The 14,363-nt window shown below is 43.1% G+C and overlaps 1 long non-coding RNA gene across 1 annotated transcript; it reads left to right on the top strand.

Moving 5' to 3' along the window:
• The first annotated feature begins 1,239 nt into the window (after window positions 1-1,239).
• LOC139032204 (uncharacterized) lies at window positions 1,240-9,942 on the top strand. The gene is made up of 2 exons (XR_011484726.1): window positions 1,240-6,302; window positions 8,267-9,942. It is a non-coding gene; the product is annotated as an uncharacterized lncRNA (long non-coding RNA).
• Window positions 9,943-14,363: the final 4,421 nt, after the last annotated feature.

Here is a 14,363-nt window from a genome sequence, read left to right as displayed (position 1 = left end):
CCCCGGGGCTCAGTAGTTGCAACTCGCAGGCTTCGTTGCCCCTCGGGATGTGGGATCTTCGTTTCCTAACTGGGGATTGAACCTGTGTCCCCTGCATTGCAAACTGAAATCTTAACCACTGGATCACTGGGGAAGTCCTGTGAAATTTGATTTTAATGAATGAATGAACATCTGAGTATCTTCAGAAAAAAACAGGCATCTATGCATCCTGACTCAAGGTGTGTTTTGTTTAAAGTGACCTGGGAGATGGGGATAAGTACAAATTAAAAAAAAAAAAAATCTGCCCTAGTTTTGAGGAAGCCTGGCTGGGATTTTGCCTGGCCTGTATGAATGTGTACCAGCTGTATCCTTAGTTGTTGCCCTGATGCCTGCTCTGCTTACATAGTAGCCCAGTCAATCTGCTAGATTCTAGTTTCACGTGTGTGCCAGAATCTGAGAGAAGAAGCTGATGAGAGAGGAGTTACCTGCTTTTCCATAAAATTCCTTATATTTTGGCTTTAATCATAACTATGTTACTGAAAGATACTGAAAAGCATTTAAAACAGCTGATGCTAATGGCATGATCAAATCTCAGTTTCCTTAGATCTCAACCTTTCTTAATCTTAGGGCAGCACTTGCTTCCGACCAGCTACACTGAGCCTCTGCCTGTGGCTTTTGAAACTGCTTCCTCTGAATTCTCTGATGTGTTTCCTTCCTTCTTTCTCCCTTCCTTTCCTTCTTTGCTCCTCTCCTTTTTCCGTGCTGCCGGCAGTGGAAGTGCAAGTCCTGACGTTGGACTGCTGGGGAATTCCTGCCTGACCTTTTCTCGTCTTCCTCTTTTTCTGTGTGTGTCCCGAGAGCTGTCTGTTTCCCCCCACCTTCATTGTTCACTCGCTCAGTTGTGTCCGACTCTGTGGGATCCCATGGACTGCAGCAAACCCAGCTTCCCTGCCCTTCGCCATCTCCTGGAGGTTAAATCTTGTCTCTAAATGAGGGGAGGAAAGGGTAGGGGTGGGACGCGAGCGTCTTGTGGACGTAGCCCTGTTGACTGGCTGCGCTGTCGTCTCTGCTGCAAACTGAGGACGGCCTAAGCATTTCCGCCGGTGGGTTTGGGGACTGATGGAGTTTTTCTCTACTGTGAAGAATGAAATGCACAGAGAGCCCTGTCGGGAGAGAGGCGCTTGCAATGTCTGAACTGAGGAAGGAAGTTCCTCCGCATGTTTATCTCTGTGGTCGACATACGTGATCTTTCCGTGTGAGCTTCTGCCATTGGGCACCATTGAGGAGTGTTCAGTGATCCTCTGTCTCTGTTGGGAATCACGTAGAATGGTCTGTGGCTTCTGCTCTAATTTCTCCTCGTCTTTGACTCTGGTCAGAAGTCAGTGGTTGGGAAACATGAATTGCAGTTAGAACATTCAGGATCAGTAAGAGTTTTTTAAAATTTTGGTAGTTTTCTTTGGCAGAAGTGTTTAAAAAATCATGTATTATGCCCCACTGACCCTCTTAGAATTATACAGCCTTTTAATTTAACAGCACTTTAAGAGTGGTGATAGTTGTCCCCCTTCTCATCTTTAGCAAAGAAATTTGGTGAGCAGGCTAATGCACAGTTAATACAGTTTGATTGTCATAAATTAGGAGAAGTTGTTCAGTTGCTAAGTTGTGATTAGGGGTGGTTCTCTAAAACAATTTATAGAGTTACCCAAATAATTTTTGCTAGCCTTTTTCCAATATTTATTTTGCCTACAGTCTACAACTTTAACTCACCAGTCATTTTGCCTTTCTCTTAGTTGCAGCATGTGGGATCTAGTTCCCTGACCAGGAATCAAACACCAGGCCCCTTGCATTGGGAGCACAGAGTCTTAGCCATTGGATCACCAGGGAAGTCCCCTATAACTTGCCTTTTTTTTGATACGAGCTTATTACATAGGGCTTACCTGGTAGCTCAGACAGCAAAACGTCTGCCTACAATGCAGGAGACCTGGGTTTGATCCCTGGGTCGGGAAGATCCCTTGGAGAAGGAAATGGCAACCCACTCCAGTATTCATGCCTGGAAAATCCCATGGGCCGAGGAGTCTGGGGGGCTACAGTCCATGGAGTCGCAAAGAGTCGGACACAACTGAGCGACTTCACTTCACTTTATTGCATAAGCTACAGTTATCAGGCTTTCCTGGTAGCTCAGCTGGTAAAAAATCCACCTGCAATGCAGGAGACCCTGGTTCAATTCCTGGGTCAGGAAGATCCCCTGGAGAAGGGACAGGCTGCCCATGCCAGTGTTCTTGGGCTTCCCTGCTGGCTCAGGCGGTGAGGAATCCACCTGCAGGGTGGGAGACCTGGGCTTGATCCCTGGGTTGGGAAGGTCTGCTGGGGGAGGGGATGGTCACCCGCTCCAGTGTTCTTGCCTGGAGAATGCTATGGACAGAAGAGCCTGGTGTGCTGAGAGGAGCCTGGCAGGCTGCCGTCCATGGGGTCACAAAGAGTCAGACATGAATGAGCGACTTTCACATAGGGCTTCCCCAGTGGCTCAGATGGCAAAGAATCTGCCTGCAGTGCGGGAGACCTGGGGTTGATCCCTGGGTTGGGAAGATCCCTGGAGGAGCGCATGGCAGCCCACTCAAGAATTCTTGTCTGGAGAATCCCTGTGGACAAAGGAGCCTGGAGGGTTACCGTCCATGGGGTTGCAGAGAGTCAGATGACTCTCTGAATGACTAAGCACTATTGCATAAGCTACAATTATCAGGATTGTCCCCAGAATTACTTATAGCTTTCTGTTCATTTAAAATTTTGTTTTAAAGTCATGAATCTATTTTTTATTTGGAATGCTTTCTTCCCCTCTCAGAGTCTGGTTTGTCTGAAATCTAAACCCCATAAAGCCTTGCCTGTTGACTTTGGCTACCCAGGACCTCCAAGATTCCTGGCTATGAAACACACAATTTCCTGAATGATGTATCCTCATATTTTATTATTTCAGTCATTCTTTGCCTCCCAGGGATCGTCAGACTGTTTTCTGAATTCCTCATGGTACTAAGCATGAAGCTGCCACTTGACTAAACAGTTCCCCACATGGTTATATCTTCTTCGTAGAAGCCTTAGGACATTCGTCCCTAGTTTCTTAAGTTTCTACAGCGCCTTTGGTGACTTAGTACGGAATTCTTATATATATATTTAAATTTACTTAAAATTGGAGGATAATTGCTTTCAGTGTTGTGTGGGTTTGTGCCTACAATGGCGTGGATCAGCTGTATGTATACTTACCCCTACTGTGCCTCCCACCCTCTGGGTTATCACATGGCACTGGGCTGAGCTCCCTGTGTTAAGGAATCCTTATATTGATTGAAATGCCAGGAGATAGTCCTAACCCACCCTTTCCTGTTGTGCCTGGAGCTCTGATAAGCCTACTTTACCACTTTTAAAAAAATGCCCCTAAAGTCAGTATGGGAAGTGAGGGATTTCCCTGATGGCCCAGTGGTGAAGACGCTGCACTTCCACGGCAGGGGATGTAGGTTTGATCCCTGGTCAGGGAACTATGATCCTGTGTGTCATGGGGCATGGCCAAAAGGAAAAAAAGGAAAGGTATCTTTTTGATGTTATATGTTCTTACATAAAATAAAAGAACTTAGATTACTTGGACTCAAAGTCCAAATATTCAAATATTGACAGTTATCATTCTTGTCAATCATCACTTGACAATAATGAAAATAAGACAGATGGCATTCTGTGCACTTTCATATTCTGTAAACTGCACACTGGGGACCCCTGGTCCAGCAGTTAAGGTTCTACCCCACCACTGCAGAGTGTGGTCGGCCCTGCTTGGGGAAGTCTCACATGCCGCTCCGTGCGGCCAACAAGTAAAAAAAAGGGAACTGCTTCCACTTTTGCTGCTGAGTTTTTTATTTTAAAAGACTATAGAAGTTAAAAAAAATTGAAGCAATGCCCAAGGAGTATTAAAGCAAGTTTCCCCTTCAACACTTTCCCCAACCCTCTATTTCCGAGTTAAGAAAAAGAAATGCAAAAAAGCAAAATGGCTGTCTGAGGAGGCCTTACAAATAGCTGTGAAAAGAAGAGAATCAAAAAGCAAAGAAGGAAAGGAAAGATACACCCATTTCAATGCAGAGTTCCAAAGAATAGCAAGGAGAGATAAGAAAGCCTTCCTCAGCAATCAATGCAAAGAAATAGAGGAAAACAACAGAATGGGAAAGACTAGAGATCTCTTCAAAAAATCAGAGATACCAAGGGAACATTTCATACAAAGATGGGCTGAATAAAGGACAGAAATGCTATGGACTTAACAGAAACTGAAGATATTAAGAAGAGGTGGCAAGAATACACAGAAGAACTGTACAAAAAAGATCATGACCCAGATAATCACAATGGTGTGATGACTCACCTAGAGCCAGACATCCTGGAATGTGAAGTCAAGTGGGCCTTAGGAAGCATCACTACAAACAAAGCTAGTGGAGGTGATGGAATTCCAGTTGAGCTATTTCAAATCCTGAAAGATGATGCTGTGAAAGTGCTGCACTCAATATGCCAGCAAATTTGGAAAACTCAGCAGTGGCCACAGGACTGGAAAAGGTCAGTTTTCACTCTAATCCCAAAGAAAGGCAATGCTAAAGAATGTTCAAACTACCACACAATTGCACTCATCTCACATGCTAGTAAAGTAATGCTTAAAATTCTCCAAACCAGGCTTCAGCAATACGTGAACTGTGAAATTCCAGATGTTCAAGCTGGTTTTAGAAAAGGCAGAGAAACCAGAAATCAAATTGCCAACACCCACTGGATCATCGAAAAAGCAGGAGTCCAGAAAGACATCTATTTCTGCTTTACTGACTATGCAAAAGCCTTTTACTGTGTGGATCATAATAAACTGGAAGATTCTTCAAGAGATGGGAATACCAGATCACCTGACCTGCCTCTTGAGAAATCTGTATGCAGGCCAGAAAGCAACAGTTAGAACTGGACATGGAACAACAGACTGGTTCCCAATAGGAAAAGGAGTACATCAAGGCTGTATATTGTCACCCTGCTTATTTAACTTATATGCAGAGTTACATCATGAGAAATGCTGGGTTGGAAGACTCACAAGCTGGAATCAAGATTGCTGGGAGAAATATCAGTAACCTCAGATATGCAGATGACACCACCTTTATGGCAGAAACTGAAGAAAAACTAAAGAGCCTCTTGATGAAAGCAAAAGAGGAGAGTGAAAAAGTTGGCTTAAAGCTCAACATTCAGAAAACAAGATCGTGGCATCCAGTCCCATCACTTCATGACAAATAGATGGGGAAACAATGGAAACGGTGACTGACTTTATTTTTTTGGGCTCCAAATCACTGCACATGGTGACTGCAGCCATGAAATTAAAAGACTCTTGCTCCTTGGAAGGAAAGTTATGACCAACCTAGACAGCATATTAAAAAGCAGAGACATTACTTTACCAACATAGTCAAGGCTATGGTTTTTCCAGTAGTCAAGTATGGATGTGAGAGTTGGACTATAAAGAAAGCTGAGTGGCGAAGAATTGATGCTTTTGAACTGTGGTGTTGGAGAAGACTCTTGAGAATCCCTTGGACTGCAAGGAGATCCAACCAGTCCATCTTAAAGGAGATCAGTCCTGGGTGTTCTTTGGAAGGACTGATGCTGAAGCTGAAACTCCAACATTTAGGTCACCTGATGCAAAGAGCTGACTCATTTGAAAAGATCCTGATGCTGGGAAAGATTGAGGGCAGGAGGAGAAGGGGACGTCAGAGGATGAGATGGTTGGATGGCATCACCCATTCAATGGACATGAGTTTGGGTAAACTCTGGGAGTCGGTGATGGACAGGGAGGCCTGGCGTACTGCAGTTCGTGGGGTTGCAGAGTGGGACTCGACTGAGCGACTGACCTGACCTGACCGAGTGAACAGTTTGGTCTGCTGCTGCTCCTGTTGAGTCGCCTCAGTCGTGTCCGACCCTGTGCAGCCCCACAGACGGCCGCCCACTGGGCTCCTCCGTCCACAGGATTCACTAGGCAAGAATACTGGAGTGGGTTGCCATTTCCTTCTCCAGCGGATTGGTATGCATCTCTTCAGACCACATAATATTCTGCATCTTGATTTGATTATGTGATAGATCATGGCGTGCTTTCCTTATTAGCCATACAGATCTCTCGCACTCTGTGTTTAGTAGTCACAGGGTTGAAATTCTCTCTCCTTTTTTTTTTTGTTGGAGTGTTGTTGATTTACAGTGCTGTGTCAGTTTCAGGTGCAGAGCAGAATGAATCAGTTACACGTGTATCCACTCTTCCGGATTCTTTCCCCACAGAGGCCATTTCAGAGCGTTGGGTAAGCTCCCTGTGCTGTATGCAGGTTCTTATTAGTTATTTATTGTATTTTATACATGGCAGTGGCATTTGTCAATCCCGGACTCCCAAGTCATCCCTCCCTCCCTTACTCCTGATAACCGTGTTTGTACCCTACATCTGTAACTCCGTTTCTGTTTTGTAGGTAAGTTCATTTGTGCCCTTTGTTTTAGGCCCCACATATAAGTGATGTCATAAATGTCTTTCTCTTTCTTCAGGCAGCATGACAGTGTCTAGGTCCATCTACGTCACTGCAAATGGCAGTGTTTTGTCTTCTTCTGGCTGAGGGCTGTTCCCCTGTATGTATGTATGTATGTACCACGTCTTCTCTAGCCAGCCCTCTGTTCTTGGACATTTAAGTTGCTTCCATTTCTTGGCTATTGTGAACAGTGCTATAGTGAACCCTGGGGTGCATGTACCTTTTTGAATTACAGTTTTCTCCAGATATGCCCAGGAGTGGAATTGCTGGATCCCGTGGCAGCTCTGTTTTTAGTTTTTTAAGGAACCTCCATACTGTTTTCCATAGCGGCTGTACCAGTTTACATTCCAACCAGCAATGTAGGAGGCTTCCCTTTTCTCTACTCCCTCCAGCCCATGGGGTCGCAAAGGGTCAGACAGGACTGAGCGACTTTCACCTTCTCCAGTGTTGATTGTTTGTAGATTTTTTGAGGATGGTCATTTTTTTTTTGAATTTAAAGTTTTTATTTTGTATTGGGGTATAGCTGATTAACAGTGTTGTGATAGTTTCAGGTGGACAGTGAAGGGACTCAGCCACACATGTATCCATTCTCCCCCAAGTGCCCCTCCCATCCAGGCTGCCATATAGCATAGACCAGGGTTCTCTGTGCTATACAGTAGGTCCTTGTTGGTTATCCATTTTAAACATAGCCGTGTGCACACATCCATCCCAAACTCCCTACCTATCCCTTCCTCCCATCCTCCCTCCCGGCAATGTAAATTTGTTCTCTGTGAGTCTCTTTCTGTTTTGTTAGTAAGTTCATTTGTATCATTTCTTTTTAGATCCCACATATTAATATAAGGGGTGTCATATGGTATTTCTCCTCTGTCTGACTCACTTCACTCAGTATGACAATGTCTAGGTCCATCCACATTGCTGCAGATGGCGCTGATGGCCATTCTGACCAGTGTGAGGTGATACCTCATTGTAGTTTTGGTTTACATTTCTCTAATAATTAATGATGTTGAGTATCTTTTCTTGTGCTTTATAGCCATATGTATGTTTTCTTTGGAGAAATGTCTATTTAGAGTTTCCGTCTTTTTCTTTGTGACACTTCCCTGCAGCTTGTGGGATATTAGCTCCTCAGCCGGGGGCTGAACCCACGCCCTTGGGAGTGAAAGTGTGGATGCCTCTAACCACTGGAATTCCCTTCTACCCATTTTTTTAAAATTGTTTTTCTTTTTTTTTTGGATTTTGAGCTGCATGAGATATTTATGTATTTTGGAGACTGATCCCTTGTCATTTGCTTCATTTGCAAATATTTTCTCCCATACTGAGGGTTGTCTTTCCATTTTGTTTATGGTTGGTTCCCTTTGCTGTGTGAAAGTTTTTACTTAGGTTTCATTTGTTTATTTTTGGTTTAATTTTCATTGCTGTAGGGGTAATGCAGGGAGATGGTTAAGGACAGGGAGGCCTGGCATGCTGCAGTCCACGGGGTCACAAAGAGTCAGGCATGACTGGGCGATGGAACAGGAGCAAGTGCAGGAGGCGGGTCAGAAACGGTCTCGCTGTGGTCTGCATCAGAGAGCGTTCAGCCCGTTTTTCTCCTAAGGGTTTTACAGTATCCAGCCTTACATTCAGGTCTTTAATCCATCTTGAGTTTATTTTTGTGTGTGGTGTTAGGAGTGTTCTACTTTTATTCTTTTATATGTAGCTGTCTAGTTTTCTCAGCACCACTTATTGAACAGACTGTTCTCTGAAATACTTAGGTGTTACTCCATTGAAGATTTTTATGAGATCAACTGAGTACCCTTTCAGGTAAGTCTCTCTTGCATTTTCCATCTTTTATAATAAAGAATGTATACACCCGCCTCCTCATTTTTTAAGGAGCTTGGTGTGATGTCAGTTGAGAGTGATCTCCAACCAAGAAGCCATTTTCCTTAAAGTCCTAGGGCTTATCTAAATTTCTGATTGCTGATGCTGGGAACATGCCTATTCCATTAGAGACCGAGCCCATTTAGAAAGGTATCTTTATAAAATTGGGCTTTCCTGGTGGCTCAGATGCCACCTGCAATGCAGGAGACCCTAGCTACAGATGTATAGTGAAGCACACTACTTTTTAATTTTTTGTTTGGCTGAGCTGTGCAGTTTGTGGGATCTTAGTCACAACCAGGGATTGAACCCATGGCCCCTGGAGTGGAGGTGTGCAGTTCTAACCACTGGACCACCAAAGAATCCCAAGCGCACTCTTGAGTACTGCTGCCTGATATGCAATCTGAGAGAAAGTTAAGAAAGCAAAAATACGCTTCAAAGGCACACCTATTCATATAAGCTCCATCGTGCTTTATAGTCTTGGTGACATTATACATCCCATGTACTGTGATAAGATAACCTAGGCTAGAAGACTGATAACCAGAATGCCAGTTTATTGATGACCATGAAGACAAATTGCAAAGAGAAATAGACTACTCATGTCTGCGAGTTGGAATATATATTCTCTCCTGTGAAAAAACCTGGAAACTTTGAAATGCCATTATAAGTTGGCTTGGTCATTACGGACTTAGACTAGGAGGTGTGATGTCCCATCCATGACTTTTGTCAGGGACATATATGTGCACAAGAGACTAGATTACTCACTTCTGCAGGCCAAGGCGGCCCCTCCCCACATCCTAACAGTGCAAATGTATAGCCGTTTGACTCCACACTTCCCAGACTTCATGTACACTTCTTCTGTTAAGTGCCCGCCACGTCATTATACTCATGCTCACCAACTCAATGGACATGAATCTGAGCAAGTTCCAGGAGATAAAGGACAGGGAAGCCTGCAGTCCATGGGGTTGCAAAGAGTCGGACACAACTGAGCGACTGAACAACAAATGATAACTGTGTTTTCCTAATTACAAAGAAAAATGTTTCCAAATGTGTTTTTTAAAAATTCTTATTTTGATACAATTTCAGACTTACAGAAAGATTATAAGAGGACTAAGGATTCCCCACATGTTGATATCTTCCCCCCATTTGTATTATCTTCCCTCCAGTCTCTCAAGGCAATGGTCCAAAACTTTGCTGAATGTAAATCCTCAAAAATGGCAAGAGCAGATCTGAGGAATATAAAACCATTTTACAAAGCAGAAACCCTTCTGATTTAGTTTTTTGGCTGTGCTGTGAGGCATGTGGAATCTTAGTTCCCTGACCAGGTATTGAACCTGTGCCCCCTGCAGTGGAAGGGTGAAGTCTTAACCAGTGGAATCTCCAGTGAAGTCCCTACCCTGTTTCTTTTGTTCTGTAAATTTAGAATGTGGATGCCATTCCAAATCTTTGTTATGAACACAAGAACAAACCTCCGATACTGAAATTAATGTGGTATTTATAATGAAAGGTCATTACCTTAGAATGCATTCTTCAAATCTGTAAGTGCAAGATATTAAAAAATTTTTTTAAAATATGTTTACATATAGGTGCAAATCTCCCTGTGATAGTCTGTTTGCCTTTTTACTGTCTTCCAGCTGCAGCAGATGAAGGGGATGGAGGCAAGCAGGCTCATTTGATTTTTTATTATTTCCTGAAACCTCTCCAAGATAACCTTTGCAGACTAACTTTGTCCTTTGTGTAAAATAAAATTAGGGTCCCAAAAGCCACTAAAAAATGCTGGTCTCCAGCATAGGGCTGTGATTCTGCATCTTGTGATAGGGCAGTGTTTCTTGTGTTACAGAAAGGTTTCTTTTACCATCTTTCATTTTTTGTATTTTTTATATTTATAAAATCTGCTGTTAATACATTAAGTAAGACACTAATATAAGTAAGACACTGAAGGAAAGTCCCTACTGTTAACTCTGAAGCCAGGTTTTCCTCCAAGACTGGCCTTGTCTTGACTGAATTTTATTTCTAATGTAAAATAGGTCTTTCCTTACAAAAAGCCTATATTGATCACTGGGACCAACTTAATCAGTATTACACCAGGAATAAAAGGCTTCCCTGGTGGCTCAGATGGTAAAGAATCTGCCTGCAGTGTGGGAGACCTGGGTTCAATCCTTGGGTTGGAAGATACCTGGAGGAGGGCATAGCAACCCACTCCAGTATTCTGGCCTGGAGAATTCCATGACAGAGGAGCCTGGTGGACGACAGTCCCTGGGGTAGCAACGAGTTGGACACGACTACACACAGCAGAGCACAGAAGGTGTTCTTCCAAATCCTGGGGGAGAAATTCAGGGCTTCCAGGATTTTCAAATGGGGTCAACAGGTCTTGTGAAGACTTTTTGATTTTGGTGGACTGTGGACCTGGGGCTTGATGCTGTCTGCCAAGAATGCATATACAAGAGGGCCAGCAAGGTCTGCCTACCTTTCCTTAAGTCAAACTGCTTTTTCCTAGTAGATCTGGAACCCAGATCACTTTTTATCAGCAAAAATATATACAGTATCCCCTGTGGATAAATGTTCACATTCTTTTCAGTTCAGAGCAATGATGGTAAAGATGATGAAAGAACTTGGGAGGAGAATGGATACACAGAGCAAGAAATTATGTTTTTTTTTTAAAAAACTTTTCCATTATGTTTTATTACAGGATATTGAATACAGTTCCTTACGTTATACAGTAGGACCTTATTTATCCATTCTATATGTAATAGTTTGCATCTAACATCTACTAATTCCAAACTCCCAATCCATCCTTCTCCCGTACTGCCCTGCCCTGCAACCACAAGTCTGTTCTCTGTGTCTGTGAGTCTGTTTTATGGATACATTCATTTATGTCATTTTAAAATTATTATTTATTTATTAAGTGGGCCTTATGAAGCATCACTACACACTAGGATAGTGGAGGTGATGGAATTCCAGTTGAGTTATTTCAAATCCTAAAAGATGATGCTGTGAAAGTGCTGCACTCAATATGCCAGCAAATTTGGAAAAGTCAGCAGTGGCTACAGGACTGGAAAAGGTCAGTTTTCATTCTAATCCCAAAGAAAGGCAATGCCAAAGAATGTTCAAAGTATCACACAATTGCACTCATCTCACATGCCAGCAAAGTAATGCTCAAAATTCTCCCAGCCAGGCTTCAACAGTACATGAACTGTGAACTTCCAGATGTTCAAGCTGGATTTAGAAAGGTAGAGGAACCAGAGATCAAATTGCCAACATCCACTGGATCATAGAAAAAGCAAGAGAGTTCCAGAAAAACATCCTCTTCTGCTTTATTGACTATGCCAAAACCTTTGACTGTGTGGATTACAACAAACTGTGGAAAATTCTTCAAGAGATGGGAATACCAGACCATCTTACCTGCCTCCTGATCAATCTGTATGCAGATCAAGGAGCAACAGTTAGAACTGGACGTGGAACAACAGACTGGTTCCAAACTGGGAAAGGAGTTATGTCAAGGCTGTATATTGTCACCCTGCTTATTTAATTTAAATGCAGAGTTACATCATGCAAAATGCCAGGCTGGATGAAGCACAAGCTGGAATCAAGATTGCCGGGAGAAATATCAATAGCCTCAGATATGCAGATGACACTACCCTGATGGCAGAAAGTGAAGAAGAACTAAAGAGCCTCTTGATGAAAGAGAAAGAGGAGAGTGAAAAAGTTGGCTTAAAACTCAACATTCAAAAAACTAAGATCATGGCATCTGGTCCCATCACCTCATGGCAAATAGATGGAGTAACAACAGAAACAGTGAGAGACTTTATTTTTGGGGGCTCCAAAATCACTGCAGATGGTGACTGCATGAAATTAAAAGATGCTTGCTCCTTGGAAGAAAAGCTATGACCAACCTAGACAGCATATTAAAAAGCTGAGACATATAAATAAATAAATAAAAAGCTGAGACATTACTTTGCCAACAAAGTGTCTACTCAAAGCTATGGTTTTTCCAGTAGTCATGTATGGATGTGAGAGTTGGACCATAAAGCTGAGCGCTGAAGAATTGATACTTTTGAACACTGTGTTGAAGACTCTTGAGAGTCCCCTGGACTGCAAGGAGATCCAACCAGTTCATTCTAAAGGAAATCAGTCCTGAATATTCATTCCAAGTACTGATGCTGAAGTTCAAACTCCAATACTTTGGCTACCTGATGTGAAGAAGTGACTCACTGGAAAAGATCCTGATGCTGGGCAAGATTGAAGGCAGGAGGAGAAGGGGATGACGAGGATGAGATGTTTGGATGACTTCATCGACTCGATGGACATGAGTTTGAGCAAGCTCTGGGAGTTGGTGATGGACAGGGAAGCCTGGCGTGATGCAGTCCATGGGGTGGCAAAGAGTCGGACACAACTGAGCGACTGAACTGATTATTTATTTTTGGCTGTGCTGAGTGGTATGTGGGATCTTAATTTTCCAACCAAGGATCAAGGCCCCCACCCTCTTGCAGTGGGAGTGCAGTCTTAACCACTGGACTGCCAAGGAAGCCCCTATGTCATATTTTAGATTCCCCATGTAAGTGATATCATATGGTATTTGGCGTTTTCTTTCTGTCTTACTTCACATAGTATGATCATTTCTTGGTCCATCCATGTTGTTGCAAAAATATTCACATTATAGAAGTCCCAGAAGAAAAGAAAGGGCCTGAGAAAAATATTTGAAGAGGTAAAGCCAAAAAGTTCCTTAACCTGGGAAAGGGAACAGTCACAGAAGTCTGGAAGTGCTGTACAGGAGATTAACCCACAGAGATACACACCAAGATACAATGTAACCAAAAGGACAAAAATTGAACATTGAGAATATTAAATGCAACAAATAATATACAAAGGAACTCCCATAAGGCTATCAGCTGATTTTACAGCAGAAACTCTGCAGGCCAGGAAGAGTGGCACAATACTTAAAGGAGAAAAACCTACAGCAAAGCATACTCTATCCAGAAGACTCTTATTCAGATTTGATAGAGAAATAAAAAAAAACCTTACAGATAAGCAAAAAGAATTCAGCACCACCAAACCAGCTACAGTAGAGGAAGTTCTGTATTCTTTACCCAAAGGGATCTAAGGTAATCTGTAGTGCTGCTATTAGCATAAGGGTATTTTGCATAATGGTTTATTTATCTCTAAAAACGTGCATAAATTATCTCCTTGATGTTGGCAACAGCCTAGTGAACTTGGTAGGGACCTGCATCATCTCCACTGGGCAAATAAGGAAACTGCAATACAAGGAAATATATCCAACATCATTACTGTTCTATAAGACACAGATTTGTATAAGATATATCCTGTTTTACAGAGAAATTTTGAGTAACAAAAATTTTTATTTTTCATCACAGCTATCTGAAGGTTTAAAAGGAAAATGTTTTGGTTTGGTAATGCATACACGATATCCTATATAGTTGAAGGCAGTAGGTTATCATAGGGCTTCCTTGGTGGCTCAGATGGTAAAGCGTCCGCCCGCAATGCGAGAGACTCGGGTTCGATCCCTGGGCGGGGAAGATCCCCTGGAGAAGGAAAAGGCAACCCACTCCAGTACGCTTGCCTGGAAAATCCCACGGAGGAACCTAGTGGGCTGCAGTCCATGGGGTCGCAAAGAGTTGGACACGACTGAGAGAGAGGTTCTAAACCAGCTTTACCACAAAAGCTAAAGGAACTTCTCTAGGTGGAGAAGAAAAGGTCACAACTAGAAACAAGAAAATAACGAGAGGGAAAAGTTTATACTCTTGCTTTGCTGGTAGAAAAGGTGGGGAATGGGGTCTGGCACGGCAAATCACAGTGATGCAAAGGCAAGCTGGTAATCTTACTAATGCGGGTAATCGAAACATAGAAGAGGCTTCCGCGCGAAAAGCGGTAGGGCCTGGTGACTGCAAGGACAGCAGGAGACGGTGGGAGGAGAAAGAGCTAGGCGAGCCGTGCGGCACTGTGCTGCAACTACCGGGGCCATCCGGGAAGGGAAGC

Source organism: Odocoileus virginianus, chromosome 30 (genome assembly GCF_023699985.2).
Source record: "Odocoileus virginianus isolate 20LAN1187 ecotype Illinois chromosome 30, Ovbor_1.2, whole genome shotgun sequence".
NCBI classification, from domain to species: domain Eukaryota; kingdom Metazoa; phylum Chordata; class Mammalia; order Artiodactyla; family Cervidae; genus Odocoileus; species Odocoileus virginianus.
Note: the sequence above shows the minus strand (reverse complement) of the source record. Positions and strands in the feature narration are given on the sequence as shown.